At 30.2% G+C, this 19,747-nt stretch overlaps 1 protein-coding gene and 1 long non-coding RNA gene across 3 annotated transcripts in view; one reads left to right on the forward strand and one right to left on the reverse strand.

The window, feature by feature from the left end:
• The window catches only part of DCX-EMAP (Doublecortin-domain-containing echinoderm-microtubule-associated protein), a 587,536-nt gene that overhangs the window by 452,035 nt on the left and 115,754 nt on the right, over window positions 1–19,747 (reverse strand). The window lies entirely within an intron of this gene.
• Window positions 15,935–17,878, forward strand: LOC136999112 (uncharacterized). The gene is made up of 5 exons (XR_010889525.1): window positions 15,935–16,193; window positions 16,280–16,477; window positions 16,893–17,087; window positions 17,170–17,305; window positions 17,378–17,878. It is a non-coding gene; the product is annotated as an uncharacterized lncRNA (long non-coding RNA).

Here is a 19,747-nt window from a genome sequence, read left to right on the forward strand (position 1 = left end):
ATATTTCTGTTCTATGTATACTAAATTAGTTTTAACAATATTTATCATTTCCAGAAAGACTTCACTTAATACGAATTTCTAACAAATTTGGTCACTCGCACTACACTGCTCTGGATTAATAAGCAGTCTTGAGTGGTCCCCAAAGTAACAGAGCAATGTAGTGCAAGTGATCGAATTCACTATTATTACTTTTTATTTTAACCACGGACTAAGGAATAGAGGGACCGAGTCTAAAGTCCTAGTTTAGGCGAGAGGGGATGGTAATTCAAGCATGCGGGGGGGGACTGCTTTCCGCCATATTGATGTAGCGATTCTCACATAGAGATTCTGTGTCTGTAACATGGTTACACTCGTGTAGTGGTGCCACTAGACATAACGAGTGACAAGCGTAAAGAGGTTAGACGGTTTTATTATTGTTGTACTATAAATTTTATAAAATACTTTAACTTTTATTACTCTGAGGCTCTGCATACAGTAGACAAAATATTAGAAATAGCAATAAACATTTAATATTAAAAAGAGAAATTATTTTACATCTAACAAAAGAATAAAATATATTAATTAGTTCCAATTCTTATTTCTTAATTCATGCATTAATTTTTTCTATTCTTTTTATTTTTAAAATAAATAATTCCAATTTCTTATTTCTAATATTTAATAATTATTCCTATTTCTATTTCCTATTTTGTTTATTGTGCGCAGGATCTAACTTTCATTTCTCACACATACGCAAATAGTGAGTTCTATGTGTGGTGATTACTAAACGAATATGGCGCCCCCCCCCCCCGCCGCAAACGTGCTCCCCCGCCGCAAACGTGCTCCCCCGGTACAGCTTGTGCTCCGTCCCTCTATTCCTTAGTCCGTGATTTTAACACTTTCTGATCTGAAAGGTTATGTAAAAATGTCAAATCGTAAGCGCGCGCCGCGCGGCTTCTCAGCGCCATCAGTGCACCTAACGTCTGAAATCGGAAACTGGACATTTTAGCTGGACATCCTAGGAAAACGACAATTATTTCAACATTTCGACTTTGGACTTTTATAACTTTTTTTCTACAGCACCTACAGTAAAAACAAGCATACTTTTCTTCTGTAATTTAGGTATGCGCTATCGATTGAGCCTATTATCAACTCAATCGGCCCAGCCGTTATTGAGACCCGATAATCTCGGCTCGTCTCAACTTTCTGGCTCGCGTAAAGAGACACGGTCGGTCTTGCGCCTGCGTTGCGCGCTGCGCGTAAACTTGACGCGAGACACTACCGTGTCTCTTGATAATCTGTATCTGTAGTAAATACAATAACATACATAATTTTTAAACTTAATAAAATTCAAAGAAACACATTTTTGGTTAAACTAATCACAGAAAATAAATCTTATAGTTATATAAAAAATAATCAGTCTCTTGTGATATTTTTTAAAAGAAAAGATTAATAAAATATAAAGTGTGAAAATAAGAAAAAAATATGAAAATGTTTTTAAAGTAATAATTGAGTTTCATAAAAATTCAATTCTGTTTTTAAAAGAGTTAATCTTCAAATATTTTTATTCCTTTATTCTTAATATGTTAGATTCTGCAGATGTGCTATTGGAAGTGAATTTCAATTTAGAAACGTCACCATTCAAAATTTTTATTGAATTAATTCCTGTATTGCTAATTCCCTCCCTTGTACATAAAATTCCAGCTAGTGACTCAGATCCGATTCGATTTTTTTTATAAGTTTTTACTAATTTCAGAACGCTAAACAACCGTTCTACGGTTGCATTAGAAAATGGTAAAGAGAAAAAAAAAAAATACTACTTTTAAAACATTTTCATATTTATCTTTTCCATCAAGATTTTTGAAGTTTTTTACTGTTCTCCAGAATTTGAATACATCTTTCTCATCGATGTCTTCAAATCCAATGTTAATACAATCTTTATCGAGATTATTATAGTTAATTCCTAACATCTTACAATATTTTTTTGCAATGACAAAAAGATTCCTGGGCTTACAGTTATTAACATTTTCCGGATTCAAAAAACTGGAGTCTTCTTGTAATTGGGAAACTGGAAATCGTTTCTGAATTTGGGAAAGCGCTTCCATGTAGAAAGCTTGGGCTGATTTTTGAATTGATGTTAAGTCATCGTCATCAATTTGATTATTTAGAATGAAATCTGTAGCTACAGGACTCAAATAAATATCTTTCAAGGGAAGCAGATTTTCTAAATCAAATTTTAATTTCAAATAATCGGTTTTTTAAATGTATTCTCTCTTCATGAAATTAGATGCAAGTACATGATAAATCTCAATTACTTTGGTTTTTATTAAAAAAAAATTTGGGCTTTCGTTTTGAAAAATTGTATTAAACTCAGTCATTATATCTAGGCCGTATTCTACAAAATACAGTAAACACCTTTTTGATGGATTATTTAAGATTGCGAATGTGTAATTATTAGTTACAGTCGGATCTTCTTGAGCCAGAGTTTCCCAATAGGCTTTGAGTCCATCCCACTGCTCAATTATCCTTTTCACACAATCATGGATCGACAACCATCTTGTTTGACATGGTTTTAAAAGTTTATGTGGTTTTATATTATAGAATTTTTGAAATTTTTTGTAAGCGTCAACATTTTTTGGACTTCTTGCAAAATGATTATATATAGTTCTACAAATATCCTCTAAGGAATTTGGTAATTTTCGACATGCGTAATCTGCACATAAATGGATTAGATGACAATTACATTTTGTAATATGAATTTCTGGAAATTCAGATTTTATCATTTGCAAAATAGAATGATGCTCGCCCATCATTGTGTTAGTAGTGTCTGAGTAAAATCCTATCCAATTAGTCAAATTGATTTTAGTAGCAAGCAATGTCTGTTTGAAAACAGAAAAAATACCTTTTGCTGAGCCGCCTGGGCATGGAATTGTATCTAACAAATTAGTTTTGTACGTGAATTCTGACTTATCAAAATACGAAACCATGATAGCAAGTTGTTTTTCTGTTGAGATGTCTGTTGTTTCATCAATGAAGAGTGAGTAGGGAAACTTGTTAAGATTTCTAATGAGAAGTGCATTGAAATGACTCCTGAGTCCTTGTCGGATGAGATTAATTGCCTTTTGTTTTCCTAAAGACACATTTTTCACAGTTTCAATGTTAGGCAGAGATTTTAAGAATGGTACAAGTCTTTCAACAATTACAATGGGTAGATCGTTTTCAACAATAAAGGCGCAAATGGCTGTTTCCAAATCTTGGACTTTTTTAATCATACTCGTGAAATTTGTATTCCTAAGAGGCTGGATATTCTGTATGGATTCCATTTTTCTTAAATGATTCAATCCATTTAAATGTTTAATAAGATCTGATTTTCTTAAAAAAAAAATCAAAATCTGAAAATAGAACTATACTTTAAATTTTTCAATTTTAATTCTAATTACATTTATGTTTAAATTATTTTTGAAAATATTAATTAAAACATAATCGAATTCTATTTTTTGGATCTTAATTATTAACAATTTTATAAAATTAATTGTTGTAACAAATACAAAAATAAAATTTTAGTATGGGAATATTTGGATTCATGTAAGATTTGAATTCTGGTAAAAAATTTTTGCTGTTTAAAAATTATTATCAGACAATAATCTAATACTATTTACCTGGTTTAAGGACAGAATTGCAGATCTTTCATTTCGCATTTACTTTATCTTGAACAAGCCAGTCTTTAAACTTAGGCATAGCAAGCTATTCCTATTGAAATTTTTTGTTTGATGATTTTTTTTTCGAACATTTTATTTTTTTATTTTTTTTTTCTTCCTCCGTGTTATAATCGCCTTCTGATTCAGACATTTCAAAATAACTGGAAAATGGCAAAGTGATAAAAATTGATTAAATGTAAAAATATATAGAAATTGATAGACTTTTTCTTTTCTAACCTTTTGTCATCAGGGTCGGATTACCCCAAAGGCAAACTAGGCATGTGCCTGGGGCATCAGCAAGAAGGGGGCATCAGAATTTAAAGTTTTAATTTAGAATTTAAATAATTCAATTTTAGTCATATTCTTAAAAAAGGTCTGACGAAAAAATACTATTAAATTTTCCAAAAGAAAAAAAAAAACATTTAGTATTACGTGTTAATAGTTAAATTATATGTACATTACAAAAATTTGTTTGTGTGTGTGTGAACATTTAATAGTATTTTTGTGTAAGAAATCTAGGCTTTCGTATATAAGGGTTTCAGGCTTCTAATTGTCCTGCGGGCATATTCACTAAAAATTCCATAGTTTCAAGAGTATAAAATGATTCATTTTTTATCCTTTCATTTGATGCTCTTTCAAGGTGCAATTTTGTTCGGGACTATTCGAAAGATATTTAAAATGAATAATTTTATGCTCTTCAGACCAAGGAAATTTTTAGAAGAATTCTAGTCAGTCGGTAACCTCGTTAAATGAAAGTATTAACAAAAAATTATAAAAACAACCTTGAACAATGCAACTAATTTTGCTTAAATTGCATTTTATAAAAAAGCAATGTTCCTTATTTCAGAAACATTATTATTTGATATTTGATAATTAGAAAGTTATGCCGATGGTCCGATTTTATTGTACAATAATTAATTTTTTTGTTAAATGATTCTCTAGAAATTTATTTTCTCATATTTGTCGAATTAATACATGAGTTAATAAAAAATCAATACATATAAAATTATTTAAAATTTTTAAAAATAAACAAAGGCTTTATTTCTAAGATAATAAATAATATCAAATATTCATGTCGGTGAATTCCTAGGCTAAAGAATCTATTGACAAAGAAGCTATTGTACAAACAAATCGGATTATCGGCACAATTTTTTAACCATTTTTACAAAAATATGCCTTTTACGGAATTGTTGATAACTATTATAGCCAGCAAGATGGACACTAAGAATGTCTATCGGGTATTTTTATGCTTCATTTAGTTCACAAATATACGATGATAGAAAACAGCAGAAACCAACGAAAAAAATCTGAAAATTGTAGTATTTTTCACTAAAATTTCGAATTGAGATTTCTGCTTTCTACAGAAGATATCATCCAATCGAGCTGAAATGTTTTATTCGCAATTCCAAATACGCAACTTTTCCGCGCTAGAATTCGATCCTCGAAAAAAAGTTTTTTTTACTCTATTCTAATGTGACATAATCTGATCTGTATTGCTTGCATTGTTTAAGATTGCTTTTATTAGTTCCGCGATCATCGCTAGGCGGCTCAGATACCGCTACGCTTTTCATAAGAAAATAATACTTTGAATCACTTATATAAGTCGAACAGACCGCATCACCGTATCTCACAGAACATACATGTAGATATATATAAAAGCATTTCCTGTGGCTTATTCTTGCAGACTCTTTGGTCTGGTAATGCTCGTTTAACAAGAATATATGTATGTAATAGTAATATAATTCACCAGGTCAACATTGTTTGTCAAAATTAAACGACATCGATCATCTTGTATCGATCGTAAGTTATTAATTTTGTAGTATATAAGCGTTGAAAAACTTAACAAATATGAATCGTATTCAATTAAGTGGAGCAAAAAAGAGAAAATTAGCAGAAGAGAAGAAAAAAAAAACGCGAGGCAGTTATACAAAAAATACCGACGTTACCGTCATATTTTAGTCAACATACTATAAGGCCAGATTTAGAAACAACTGATTCTTCTGGAAACGAACAAATCAGGAGACGCGGTAGTGTTTCCGGCCAAGTTCAAAAAACGACACTACTAAGTCAGGAAAAGAGTCTCTGGCAAAGTTCAGAAAATGACACTACTAAGTCTCTTATCCTGCGCGCACAAAGTCGACTTTTCGGGGGTTTGTAGCAACTAAAATATAAAAAATATAAAAAATATAAAAAATATAAAAAATTTTATAAAAACACATAGTATATCCTTAAAGGCGGCATCGCCACGACTAATTTGAGCCAAAAAAAATTTAAATTGGTCCAGCCGTTCCGGAGATACAAGCGGTCAAAAAGTGATGATGGTAATGCAAAAATTAAGAAACGTCGTTTCCTTATTCTTCTCCTCTGTCCGCAGGGGCGGATGAAGAATTTACGGAGCCCAGGGTATTATCATTATCATTAAAATTTACGGAAATTCCTCGCACCAGGTGTCAAGGGTCGACGAATTCGACTTTCACAAGTTGCGCTACAGGAATTTTTCGCACTAGGTGCAAAGGGTCGACGAATTCGACTTTCGCGAGTTGCGCTACGGGAATTTTTCACACCAGGTGGCAAGGGTCGATGAATTCGATTTTCGGGAGTTGCACCACGGGAATTCCTCGCACCAGGTCCCAAGGGTCGACGAATTCGACTTTTGCGAGTTGCGCTACAGAAATTTTTCGCATTAGGTGCAAAGGGTCGACGAATTTGACTTCCCCGAGTTGCGCTACAGGAATTCCTCGCACCAGGTGTCAAGGGTCGACGAATTCGACTTTCGCGAGTAGCGCTACGGGAATTTTTTACACCAGGTGGCAAGGGTCGACGAATTCGATTTTCGGGAGTTGCGCTACAGGAATTCCTCGCACCAGGTCCCAAGAGTTGACAAACTCGAGTACCCCGAGCTGCGCTACGTGCATTTCTTGCACCAGGTGCCAAGGGTCAATGAATTCGACTTCCCCAAGTTGCACTACAAAAATTTCGCAAACAAAAAAGAGAGAAAGAGATATGACATATTTTGATATAAAATCTAAAATTTCTTAAAATATTTAGTTATCGATAATCTTACCGTAATATTTTTATGCGCAGAATAACAAAACGAATCAATACGTGTAAAAAAACCCATTGTTATTTTGAAGAAAAAGTATGTAATTTACAATGTACTTTTTTTAACAATTATGCGTTTTCTTTACCACTTCTCATTATTCTAATCATAAAAGTATTACGGTAAGAAAAAGTATATAATTTACAATGTACTTTTTTTAACAATTATGCGTTTTCTTTACCACTTCTCATTATTCTAATCATAAAAGTATTACGGTAAAATTATCCATAACTTAATATTTTAATTTAAAGAGATATTTTAATTTAAATTTTATATCGAAATATGTCAGATTAAGATATAAAATAACTCGAAGAGTATTAAAAAAAACTTCTGCAAAGTATGAAAAAGAAAATTATACCCTTTAATTTTGTTAATATTTTATTAACAAATAAACTGCCATGTAATAGAATTTTATTAGTATTAATGAACGAAGAACATCTCATCGACGTCGACATCGATCCAGTCGCAAAACTTATTATGTAAAATAATTTAGTTAATATGTTATTAAGTTAATATAAATGTTACATTCAAAATGTAGAAAAATAATTGAAAAATAATTTAAATTTTGTCACATAATTAATTTTGTACATTTCTGTACATTTTTATATTAACTTAATTACATATTAACTAAACTATTTTACATTATAACACGTCTTGTGTTTTATATAGCATTTAAGTCATGTGAAACAGATGTTTTATTAGTAATATTAGAAAATGACTAATTACATAAGTCTTTGCGTTTGATATCAAGAGACACGGTAGTGTCTCGCGCCAAGTTCACGCGTAGCGCAAGACCGACCGTGTATCTTTACGCGAGACGGAAGGTTCAGATGAGCCGAGATTATCGGATCTTAATAACGGCTGGGCCGATTGAGTTGGTAATAGGCTCAATCGAAAGCGCATATCTAAGATATATAAGGAAAGTATGCTTGTTTTTGCTCTGTGTGCTTTATAATTTAAGATATATGCATCCAAAGTCGAGAAATCTAAAAAATCATCATTTTTCTCGGATGTCACGCTAAAATGTAACGCATGTCTTATTGGTCAGCGTCGTCAGTACGCAACCAATCAGAACGCACTCAACCCAAATTTCTAATATGGCGGCGTTCAGACCTGTCAGCTCGCAGCTTTGATGATATTAATTTACGTTGATATAATTAATATCGGTCGTAAAATGTATATATAACGTGTTGTGGAGACGAATAAAGATAGTGTATATCAAAATAATAGTATTCTTCATGAAAAAAATTTTTTTCGATCTTAAAGTGCAGAAGTGTAGCAAGACATGTTGACAACACTCAGTATTCTGTGGTTAGTGGACAGACAGAACAGAATCAAGAGACACGGCAGTGTCTCGCGCCAAGTTCACGCGCAGCGCAAGACCGACCGTGTATCTTTACGCGAGACCGAAAGTTGAGACGAGCCGAGATTATCGGATCTCAGTAATGCCTGAGTCGATCGATTTAAAAATAGGCTCAATCGATAGCGCTTACCCAAAATATATAATAAAAGTATGCTTGTTTTTGCTCTATATGCTGTATAAATAAAGATATTAAAGTTTAAAGTCGAAATGTCATGAAAACTATGAAAATTATTTCAGTCGTCTGGGATGTACTTTATAAATTCTTGCCGATAGATGGCTAGTATCTCAGATGTACACATATCGGCATGTATCGCCGGCAACGCATGCGCAAGCCATGTACATGCGAAGCGCGGAGCTCACATGTACAATGTGACTTGCGCATATATGCGGTAATCTTTTCATTCCTGCTGCTGCTGCTGCTGTTTGTGTCTCAAATCTGGCCACACAGCGGTATACGTGTGTGAAATAAAATATGTGTAATACTCCTACATTGCTGATTGTGCTTGAGAGTTTCGAAAAATATTACGGTGCGGATGATATTTGTTTCTCACTTTAGAGCAGACTCTGTGCGTTGTGCGCAAGCGTTGTACCTATACATATATCCCGTACGCAAGCTACAGACGTCGCGCACGTGCAGAACGGCCAAATCGTGGTAATATAATGTAATATCTGCTAGTTTCTATTTTTCATTGTCAGTATAAATTGTGAACATGTTAAAAATAATTATATGTAGTATATTGTTTTTAAATAACTAATCAAATGAATAATACGTACTAACATATTTAATTAATTATCTAACTCATGTACTCAATGTATTTGAATATCGTTTTTGAATGCCACTTATAAATTGCAAATTGAATTTAACTATGTAATACGAGTTTGTAATTCTATTTATACCAACTATAATTAAATTATTTATTAAACTGAAAGAGATGATAATAGGTCAAGGCCTAATAGAGACTAAATGAAATAGATAATTATAAACGTAATATATACAGGGTGTCCCATTTAACTTGAGACAACTAAATATTTCGAAAAATAAGCATTGTACGAAAAAATGTCCCAAATAAACTTTTAATATTATCAAGGGGGACGTCTGCCTGTGTAAAAATTAACCTGCCGCCACCGCTCCTTGGGGGTGGGGCGGGTGGCAACTTTGAAATTTTAAATAGGAACCCTTATTTTTTATTGCAGATTCGAATTTCTTGGAAAAAAATACGTAAGTTTTGTCCGAGACATTTTTTCGAATCGTGATAGATGGCGCTGTAATCAGTGAAAATTAGTTTTTGCCATTTTCTCTCACCATCGGGGTGCTTTATTTCGGTGAGTCCCCTCGCCTCTCACTATTCAATTACAATAAATGCTCGAAATGATGACTTTCCATTTCGATGCATTTATTAACTCGAGCTTGGAATGCTTGTACACATGTAGAAAGTGTATCTGGCGTTATTTGTGCGCAAGCATATCTAAGACGTTCCACCATGTTTTCTCGAGTATTTGGTACTTTTGTATACACTTTCTCTTTAAGGTAACATAAAATTATTTCAACTTTCTTCTCTAAAGATAAATAATCCATTATTTATTTACTGACATAAAGAACGCGTCCGTAAAAAAACAAGTAGCTAGCGTACGTATTACTGAAATTTACTTGACTTGAAATTTAAAGAATCCAGTTATTGAAGAATTGTTCTGACTTAATTTCTTTCATTTATTTTGTTTCTCCTTTTCAGTATTTTCAGTATTTCAGAAATTTACTACATTTGTAGATGCCTCATAGTTTTGGTACGCTAGCTACTTGTTTTTTTACGGACGCGTTCTTTATTTCAGCCATTATTAAATAAATAATGGATTATTTATCTTTAGAGAAGAAAGTTGAAATAATTTTGAAAGTTGAAATAATTTTACTTTAAAGAAAAAGAGTATACAAAAATACCAAATACTCGAGAAAACATGGTGGAACGTATTAGATATGCTTGCGCACAAATAACGCCAGATACACTTTCTACATGTGTACAAGCATTCCAAGCTCGAGTTAATAAATGCATCAAAATGGAAAGTCATCATTTCGAGCATTTATTGTAATTGAATAGTGAGAGGCGAGGGGACTCACCGAAATAAAGCACCCCGATGGTGAGAGAAAATGGCAAAAACTAATTTTCACTGATTACAGCGCCATCTATCACGATTCGAAGAAATGTCTCGGACAAAACTTACGTATTTGTTTCCGAGGAATCCGAATCTGTAATAAAAAAATGGAGGTTCTTATTTGAAATTTCAAAGTTGCCACCCGCCCCACCCCCAAGAGGCGGTGGGGGCGGGTTAATTTTTATACAGCCAGACGTCCCCCTTGATAATATTAAAAATTTATTTGGGACATTTTTTCGTACAATGCTTATTTTTCGAAATATTTAGTTGTCTCAAGTTAAATGGGACACCCTGCATAGAGAAGAAAATGATTGGATTGAAGCTGATGATGCTTCAATTAGAAAAACACAATGGCCTAGAAACAATATGATACTTACAGAATTTTGTATTTTTGTAACTTAATTAATTAAAGAGGACCGTCGTATGCTGTATACTGAAAGTACGACTGGGGTGATAATGGGCCGTCTTTAGCAAAATCTAACTGATATTTCATTATTTTAGCTTTAAAAAACACTGTCGTATATATATCATTAAAAAAAAAATATCTATCAATTACCTTTTTTAAAAAAAAAGGTAAAATAAAGGTGCCAAGTACACGCTCTTGTCACAATCAAAACAAATTACTAAAAAAAAAGAAATAATATCTCAAAAAATAACCTTTTCAAAAAAAAAAGGTAAAAAAAAAGGCGCCAAGTACATGCTCTTGTCACAACCAAAACAAAACAGTATTGTTTTACATTTAAAAAAAATTGCCGTATATATTAAACCTATCAAAAAACCAGTCGTATATATTACCCTTTCAAAAAAAGCTGTCGTACATATTAAAACCTTTCAACAAGTAATGCTGTTGTGTATATTAAAACTATAAAAAAATATGATATCAGGAAATGACGCAAGTGGGATTAAAGAACTATGAAAAAAGTTGTACACTATTTCTATAAAACTCTTCTATAAAACTTTTGTACATAAAGCTGTCGTATATATTAAAAAAAAATCTAAAAAAATGCTGTCGTACATATATTATTATATTGCATACTATATTTCACCATATTTTACATATACTATACTATATATATTATATATATTATTACATATACTATACGATATATATTATTTATAATATTACATATACTATATATATTATAACAAATTAAACTCATAATTAAAAAAAATAAAAAAAATATTAAAAAAATAAAAATATTTTAGCAAAAAAAATTTTTAAATATTAAAAAAATTTAATTAAAATAAAAAAATATTTATTAAAAAACGCAAAAAAACTTGGCGTTGCTACAGTAAACTACATGTTAACTTACATGATGTCAACTTATTACATTATGTCAATTAATCGTCAATTGTTATATTATTACGAATTTTTTTGCTTTATAATATTTTGAGGTGTAGCAACGCCAAGTTTTTTTGCGTTTTTTAATAAATATTTTTTTATTTTAATTAAATTTTTTTAATATTTAAAAATTTTTTTTGCTAAAATATTTTTATTTTTTTAATATTTTTTTTATTTTTTTTATTTATGAGTTTAATTTGTTATAATATATATAGTATATGTAATATTATAAATAATATATATCGTATAGTATATGTAATAATATATATAATATATATAGTATAGTATATGTAAAATATGGTGAAATATAGTATGCAATATAATAATATATGTACGACAGCATTCTTTTAGATTTTTTTTTTTAATATATACGACAGCTTTATGTACAAAAGTTTTATAGAAGAGTTTTATAGAAATAGTGTACAACTTTTTTCATAGTTCTTTAATCCCACTTGGCGTCATTTCCTGATATCATATTTTTTTATAGTTTTAATATACACAACAGCATTACTTGTTGAAAGGTTTTAATATGTACGACAGCTTTTTTTGAAAGGGTAATATATACGGCAATTTTTTTTAAATGTGAAACAATACTGTTTTGTTTTGGTTGTGACAAGAGCGTGTACTTGGCGCCTTTTTTTTACCTTTTTTTTTTGAAAAGGTTATTTTTTGAGATGAAATTGACTGGAAATGATAAATATTGTTAGAACTAATTTAGTATAGGTACATAGAACAGAAATATTAAACTTTGATATTTAATTTTATTTATTTTGGGCAAATCTTACACTAAAGTCCCGAATCATGTGCTTTTTTGACAGAAAGTATGATAAAATTAAAATTTATACAATCATACCAATTATGACTATGCCTTATGTGACAATTGTTTAGAGACTTTAGTGTATGATTTGTCTAAAATGAATAAAATTAAATAACTCAAAGTTTAATATTTCTGTTCTATGTATACTAAGTTAGTTCCAACAATATTTATAATTTCCAGTCAATTTTATTACAATCAAAACAAAACAGTGTTTTACCTTTCAAAAAAATTGTTGTATATATTAAATAAAAAAAACTGTCGTATATATATATTATTAAAAAAAAAGAAATGATATCTATCAAAAAATTACCTTTTTTAAAAAAATGTAAAAAAAAGGCGCCAAGTACACGTTCTTGTCACAACTAAAACAAAACAGTATTGTTTTACTTTTCAAAAAAATTGTCGTATATATTAAACCTTTCAAAAAAACCTGTCATATATATTAAAATTTTCAAAAACAGCTATCCTATATATTTCTTACAAAAAAATATGATATCAGGAAATGGTACCAAGTGGGACTAAAGAACTATGAAAAAACTTGTACACTATTTCTATAAAACTCTTCTATAAAACTCTTGTACATAAAGCTGTCGTATATATAATTAATTATATTATATACTATATTTTATCATATTTTACATATATTATACTATATATACTATATATATTATTAGATATACTATATATATTATAAAAAAATAAAAAAATATTTAAAAAATAAAAATATTTATTAAAAAACGCAAAAAAACTTGGCGCTGCTACACCTCAAAGTAATGAAATTAATATGTAGTTTACTGTAGCAGCGCTAAATTTTTTTGCGTTTTTTAATAAATATTTTTATTTTTTAAATATTTTTTTTATTTTTTTATAATATATAAGTATATCTAATAATATATATAGTATATATAGTATAATATATGTAAAATATGATAAAATATAGTATATAATATAATTAATTATATATATAACAGTTTTATGTACAAGAGTTTTATAGAAGAGTTTTATAGAAATAGTGTACAAGTTTTTTCATAGTTCTTTAGTCCCACTTGGTGCCATTTCCTGATATCATATTTTTTTGTAAGAAATATATAGGATAGCTTTTTTTAAAAATTTTAATATATATGACAGGTTTTTTTGAAAGGTTTAATATATACGACAATTTTGTTGAAAAGTAAAACAATACTGTTTTGTTTTATCACAGTTACGTAATGTGAAACACAATAAGTGTCCTTTTGAAAGTCCTAACTTAATTATTTTATGTTTTATATGTCGCTGATTTGATATTATAGTTTATATCATAGTTTATATAAGTGTTACATCCGAAATGTACAACAATAATAAAAAAATAATTTCAATTCTGTTACATAATTAATTTTGTACATTTATATTAACTTAATTACATATTAACTAAAATATTTCACATTATGACACAAGTGTTGTGTTTCATATCACATTTATGTCCTGTGAAACAGATGTTTTATTGGTAATATTAAAAAATAACTAATAACATAAGTATTGCGTTTGATATCACAATTACGCTAGGTGAAACATAATAAGTGTCATTTCGAATGTTCTAACTTAATTATTTTATGTTTAACATGTCTTTGATATCATATCATAGTTTTTTTCGCATATTTTATAAAAATTTTAACATAACCGTGATATGAAGCAAAGATATTTCACATTCAGCTATCCATAACTTCATATCTATGGGGCAGTTAAATCGGAGACATGTTATAACTAAAAATAGTTTAGTTTGAATATTTGAAATAACACATTTGTTTCATAGAATGTAAGTGTGATATGAAAAACAAAACACTTGTGTTAGAATGTAAAATAATTTAATTAATATATAACTGACTTAATATAAATGTTACATTCAAAATGTGCAAAAATAATTGAAAAATAATTTCAATTCTGTCATAATTAATTTTGTACATTTATAAAAAAGTAGGTTATATAGCACAAAAATTCATAAATGATAAGGTCTGGCCAAGTTCCAAAAAAGACACTCCAATATGTTTATATTTTGATAATTATCTAGATTTTTAATATATCACCAACATGAAAAGTAACTGATATATTATTCAAGGTGCAAATTTAAAATAAACATACATAAAATATACATAAAATGTATAAATAAAACTGATCAAAATTTGATTGAAAAAAATTTAATTAAAATAACAAAATATTTATTAAAAAATACAAAAAAACTTGGCACTGCAAACGGGCTTCGCCCCTCCCCTTTAATTGCCTCCCCCCCCAGCGCAACCCTTCGCAACATCCCCTCTTTACCCCCGTCAAGGAGCCCCTCCGCCCCATCGCCCCTCTTTACACCTCAAAGTATTATGAAACAATGAAAATGAATAATAATGTAATAATTAGAATGATTAATTGACATCATGTAATTAATTGACATTATGTAAGTTAACATGTTGTTCGGTGTGACAGCGTTAAGTTTATTTGTATTTTTTAATAAATATTTTGTTATTTTAATTAAATTTTTTTAAATCAAATTTTGATCAGTTTTATTTATACATTTTATGTATATTTTATGTATGTTTATTTTAAATTTGCACCTTGAATAATATATCAGTTATTTTTCGTGTTGGTGATATATTAAAAATTTAGATAATTATCAAAATATAAACATATTGGAGTGTCTTTTTTGGAACTTGGCCAGACCTTATCATTTATAAATTTTTGTGCTATAGTTATTATAAAAAAAAATAATAAAAAGAATGAATAAATTAAATTATTTAATTTATGATTAATTTCTGATCAACGATGTGTTTGGTGCAAGAGAGGGGGAGGGGGGCACCAGACTTACTAGTGCCTAGAAGCATGTCGAAGTCTTAATCCGACCCTGCTTGTCATTAACTAAAAATAACTAATATTTAATCATCTTCTAAGCTGATAGCAAATAAAATAACTTACCTAATTTGTGATATTAATGATAAATAAATGTGATTAGTTGATGAGATACGTAAAAAATGACAAACTGCTGTCATATGTCATATTAATATTGGTTATTTGCTCAATTTTCAGTTTCCTAAGATTGCCAACTTCTTAAGTTCAATCGATCGAGTCCTTCAAGGTGTAGAGTGTAGAAATATAGAAATTATAACAACCTCAGCCAATCAGACGGTGCTATCGACTAGTGAGTTTTCCTAATTGGCTGTTCCCACATTTCTACATTAGTTACATTCACGTTTCTACATTAGTTACATTCAAAAAGGGATTTATTAATGAGGATAACTATATGTTCTTTATTATTTTCTTGATTTTGTTGAATTTTCCCTCATTTTTCTCTTTTCCCTCTTCTTCCCTCAAAAGTTCAAAAATTCCCCGAAATGGGAAATTTTCTCTCAAAGTGGAAACACTGATAATGAGACAATAGGCGGTGGTGTTGGCCGATATATTTTCTGTACACCAGGTCACACAAATGCCTTGACATATGAAGTTGCACGAGTGTCAAGGCATATCGAGTCGGCGTGTTCCGACTCTATATATTTTTACATCATGACTGTGACATCCGGCAACGCTGTTATGGCTGTGTGAAAGCAGCTGGAGTGAAGTAAAGCAATGTGACAAGTTAGGTTAATAAATCGCCTACGTACGCGTCCGTGTGACGGTAACCGACGGCTAAGCACACACGGACACGTGACGTAGACGATTTTTGCTTGCGTGCGTGCTTTCCCTGTCGCGATGCCTTGGTGTCAGCGGTTTCTAGTTTGCATCACCGGAGTAAGGTAAGATTTAATATATTATACACTTGAAAATTGCGTGCTACATTTCATTAAGTTTTTAAAATTTTTATTAAATTAATTTTTTTCAGAGAAAGAGACAGAAGTTTATCGTGAAGAAGTGAATCTCGGCCTATTGGTACTAGGATACATGATCGCAGATAAGTTTATTTATATTCACACATAATCCTTTTTATTACAGAAGTTTTACTACATATTATTAATTTTCAGGTGTTCTACATTGGAAGGAAAAAGATAAACTTTGAACAAAGTATGGACAAAATAATGAAGTGAGTGATGTGGCATTATGCATAATGCCCGAGATCAGTCGGGCAGAGTGATAAATATTTGTTAATTTTTAATTTAAAAATTGCTTTAACCAGGCAATGTAAATAAAAATAAATATAGATAAATATTAATATAAATAGATAATATTAATAAAAATAAATATAATTATATAGATAAATAAATATATAAATATATAATATATATTTATTTATATTTATTGCCTGGTTAAAGCAATTTTTAAATTAAAAATTAACAAATATTTATCACTCTGCCCGACTGATCTCGGGCATTATGCATAATGCCAATTGACAATTACTATATATATATATATATATATATATATATATATATATATATATATTTATTGAAATAGCTATGTAGTACTTTAAATACTAATTTAATAAATTATTAATATAGATTTAACTGGGTATGCCAATGTGATTGCGGAATGGTACGAGGCAGACTTAACATTACAGCAACAAAATTCACTGGAGGATTGGGCAATCTGGCTGAAAGGAGTTGTTACTAACCTACTGTGCTTAAACCATTTGAAGAGAAACCAACGTTCGCTAAAGCTGCACGTCAATTTTTGCTCAAATGGTCGTTTTATAGGTATTTCTTATTTTTTATTACATTGGTAATCAAATATATTTGTTTTGCATTTTTAATAACATTTACATTTTGTTTTTCATAGCTCGATGATTATCCGGGATCTCACTTTGAGAAGCACGGCGAGTTTCGGATCTTTTCATCTCATCAGCAATTTATTAATATAGATTTAACAATATAAATGAATCTCGGTCTATTGGTACCAGGATACATGATCGCAGGTAAGTTTATATTTATATTCACACATAATCCTTCTTATTACAGATGTTTTACTACATATTATTAATTTTCAGGTGTTCTAGAAGCCAATCTGTTACCAAGAACAATGAAGAAAAAGATTGATGTGTATAGATATATAGGTTATGGACAAAGTAATGAATGTGGCATTGTGCATAATGCCCGAGATCATTCGGGCAGAGTGATAAATATTTATTAATTTTTAATTTAAAAATTGCTTCAACCAGGCAATATAAATATAAATAAATATTAGTAAATATATATTATATATTTATATATTTACTTATTTATATTTATATTGCGTGGTTAAAGCGATTTTTAAATTAAAAATTAACAAATATTAATTGACAATTATTATATATATATATTTATTTATTTATTTATCACTCTGCCAGATGAACACCGACCATCATGACTGGTCTCGGACATTATGCATAATGCCTCATTTATCACTTTGTCTATACATATACATTATAAATGTAATATACATTATAAAAGTGTAATATGTAAATATATATTAACTTTTGAATAAAAAATGATATTAACATGCTAAAAAATGATATTAATATGCTAAAAAAATAAAAAAATTTGGTTTTTTTATTTCCGATGCTTAGGACGCCCACAATCAGGTTAAAAATTTTGGGTGTTATATATTTTTTTTATATAATAAATTATATTTACAGTGAGTTAGAAAAAATTTATAAAAAAATAATATATAATAATACACAATTAAGTACAAAATATTTTGCACAGATTTTTTGAATTGTCATGGTAACGTAATATTATAATAAATAACACCTAGTTACACTGAAATGGAGGCACAAAAAAAATCAAAAAATGAATCGTAATAATTTTTTCTCAAATTTATCACCGGCAGATAGAGGCAAGATAGTGGGATTGCGTCAAACAGGATGTAAAATGGCAGAAATTGCAAGAATTGTTGGATGCTCTCGACAAACCGTTTCATTGTGGGTTAAAAAACATGAAGAAGGAGGAATGGAGAATCTTGAAGATCACAGAAAAAATAATTGTGCTCCACAGAAGACTACACCGGAGCAGAATGAGGAAATAGTAAGAGCTGTAGACGAAAATCCCTTCGATCCAGTCGCAAATGTATTAAGGAACAGGGAATTAAATATTTCTACAGAAACCGTAAGACGTCGTCTACGTGCTGCAGGTGTGCACTCACATCCTGCAACAAAGAAAATAGAGCTCAAGCCGCAACATAGAATGGAAAGAGTACAATTCGCAAGAGAATATTTAAATACACCTCAAGAGGAATGGAATGCCGTCATTTGGATGGACGAAAAAGTATTTTCATCCTCAGAAGATGGGCGACGTAGAGTCTGGCGACCAAATGGATCGCGTTTAAATCCCAAATATGTTATCCCATCAGGAAAAAGCGGCAGAATCACATTAGGATTCTGGGGAAGTATGACTTCAAGTGGATTGTTAAATCTACAAGAGATATCTCCACGAATGGATGCCGAAGAATACGTGGAAATTCTTCAAGAAGTATTAAAACCTGGCATTAGAAGAATTTTTCCGGAAGAACAATATCCAGTTGTAAAAGTAGTGCAAGATAATAGTGCCGTCCATACATCAAGATTGGTGCAAGCATGGTTCGACGAAAATCCAGACATTCAAAAAATTCGATGGCCAGCAAAGTCTCCTGATCTAAATCCAATAGAAAATGTGTGGGGTCAAATGGTATCATCATGGAGAGCTGGCGAACTCCGAACAAAAGAAGCCTTACGGAACAATGTGCATCAAGTTTGGCAGCAATTATCGCAACGACAAGATTACACGCAAAACTTAATCAACTCAATGCCAAGAAGATTGCAACAAGTTATAGACAATGACGGATACTGGATACCGTATTAGTAAGTATAATGCTATATATGCTACACACACACATACACACACGCGCGCACACAAAATTAATTGTTGAATATTTTTTGTTTCAGGTATGCAGATGACACAGAAGAAATAGAAATTTAAAGTTAAATAAATAGAAAATTATTGATATTGGATATCCAATAAGTAAGTACTATATCTATATTAACTAAAATATAAGAAATAAAAAATTAATATTAATAATTTCAATTTTTACTGTGTTTCAGGATGTTTCAGGATAAACCGAGTCCACTGGATCAACCCAGTTTTTTGTAAAAACAAGCTTGCACCTGAAAAATAGAGAGTATAGGTATCCAGTATCCTTCATTTTCTGTAACTTGCTGCAATTTTCTTGGCGTTGAATTGATTAAGTTTTGCGTGTAATCTTGTCGCTTCAATAATTGCTGCCAAACTTGATGCACATTGTTCCATAAAGCTTCTTTTGTTCGGAGTTCGCCAGCTCTCCATGATGATACCATTTGACCCCACACATTTTCTATTGGATTTAGATCAAGAGACTTTGCTGGCCA

This window comes from Linepithema humile, chromosome 3, assembly GCF_040581485.1.
Source record: "Linepithema humile isolate Giens D197 chromosome 3, Lhum_UNIL_v1.0, whole genome shotgun sequence".
NCBI lineage: Eukaryota > Metazoa > Arthropoda > Insecta > Hymenoptera > Formicidae > Linepithema > Linepithema humile.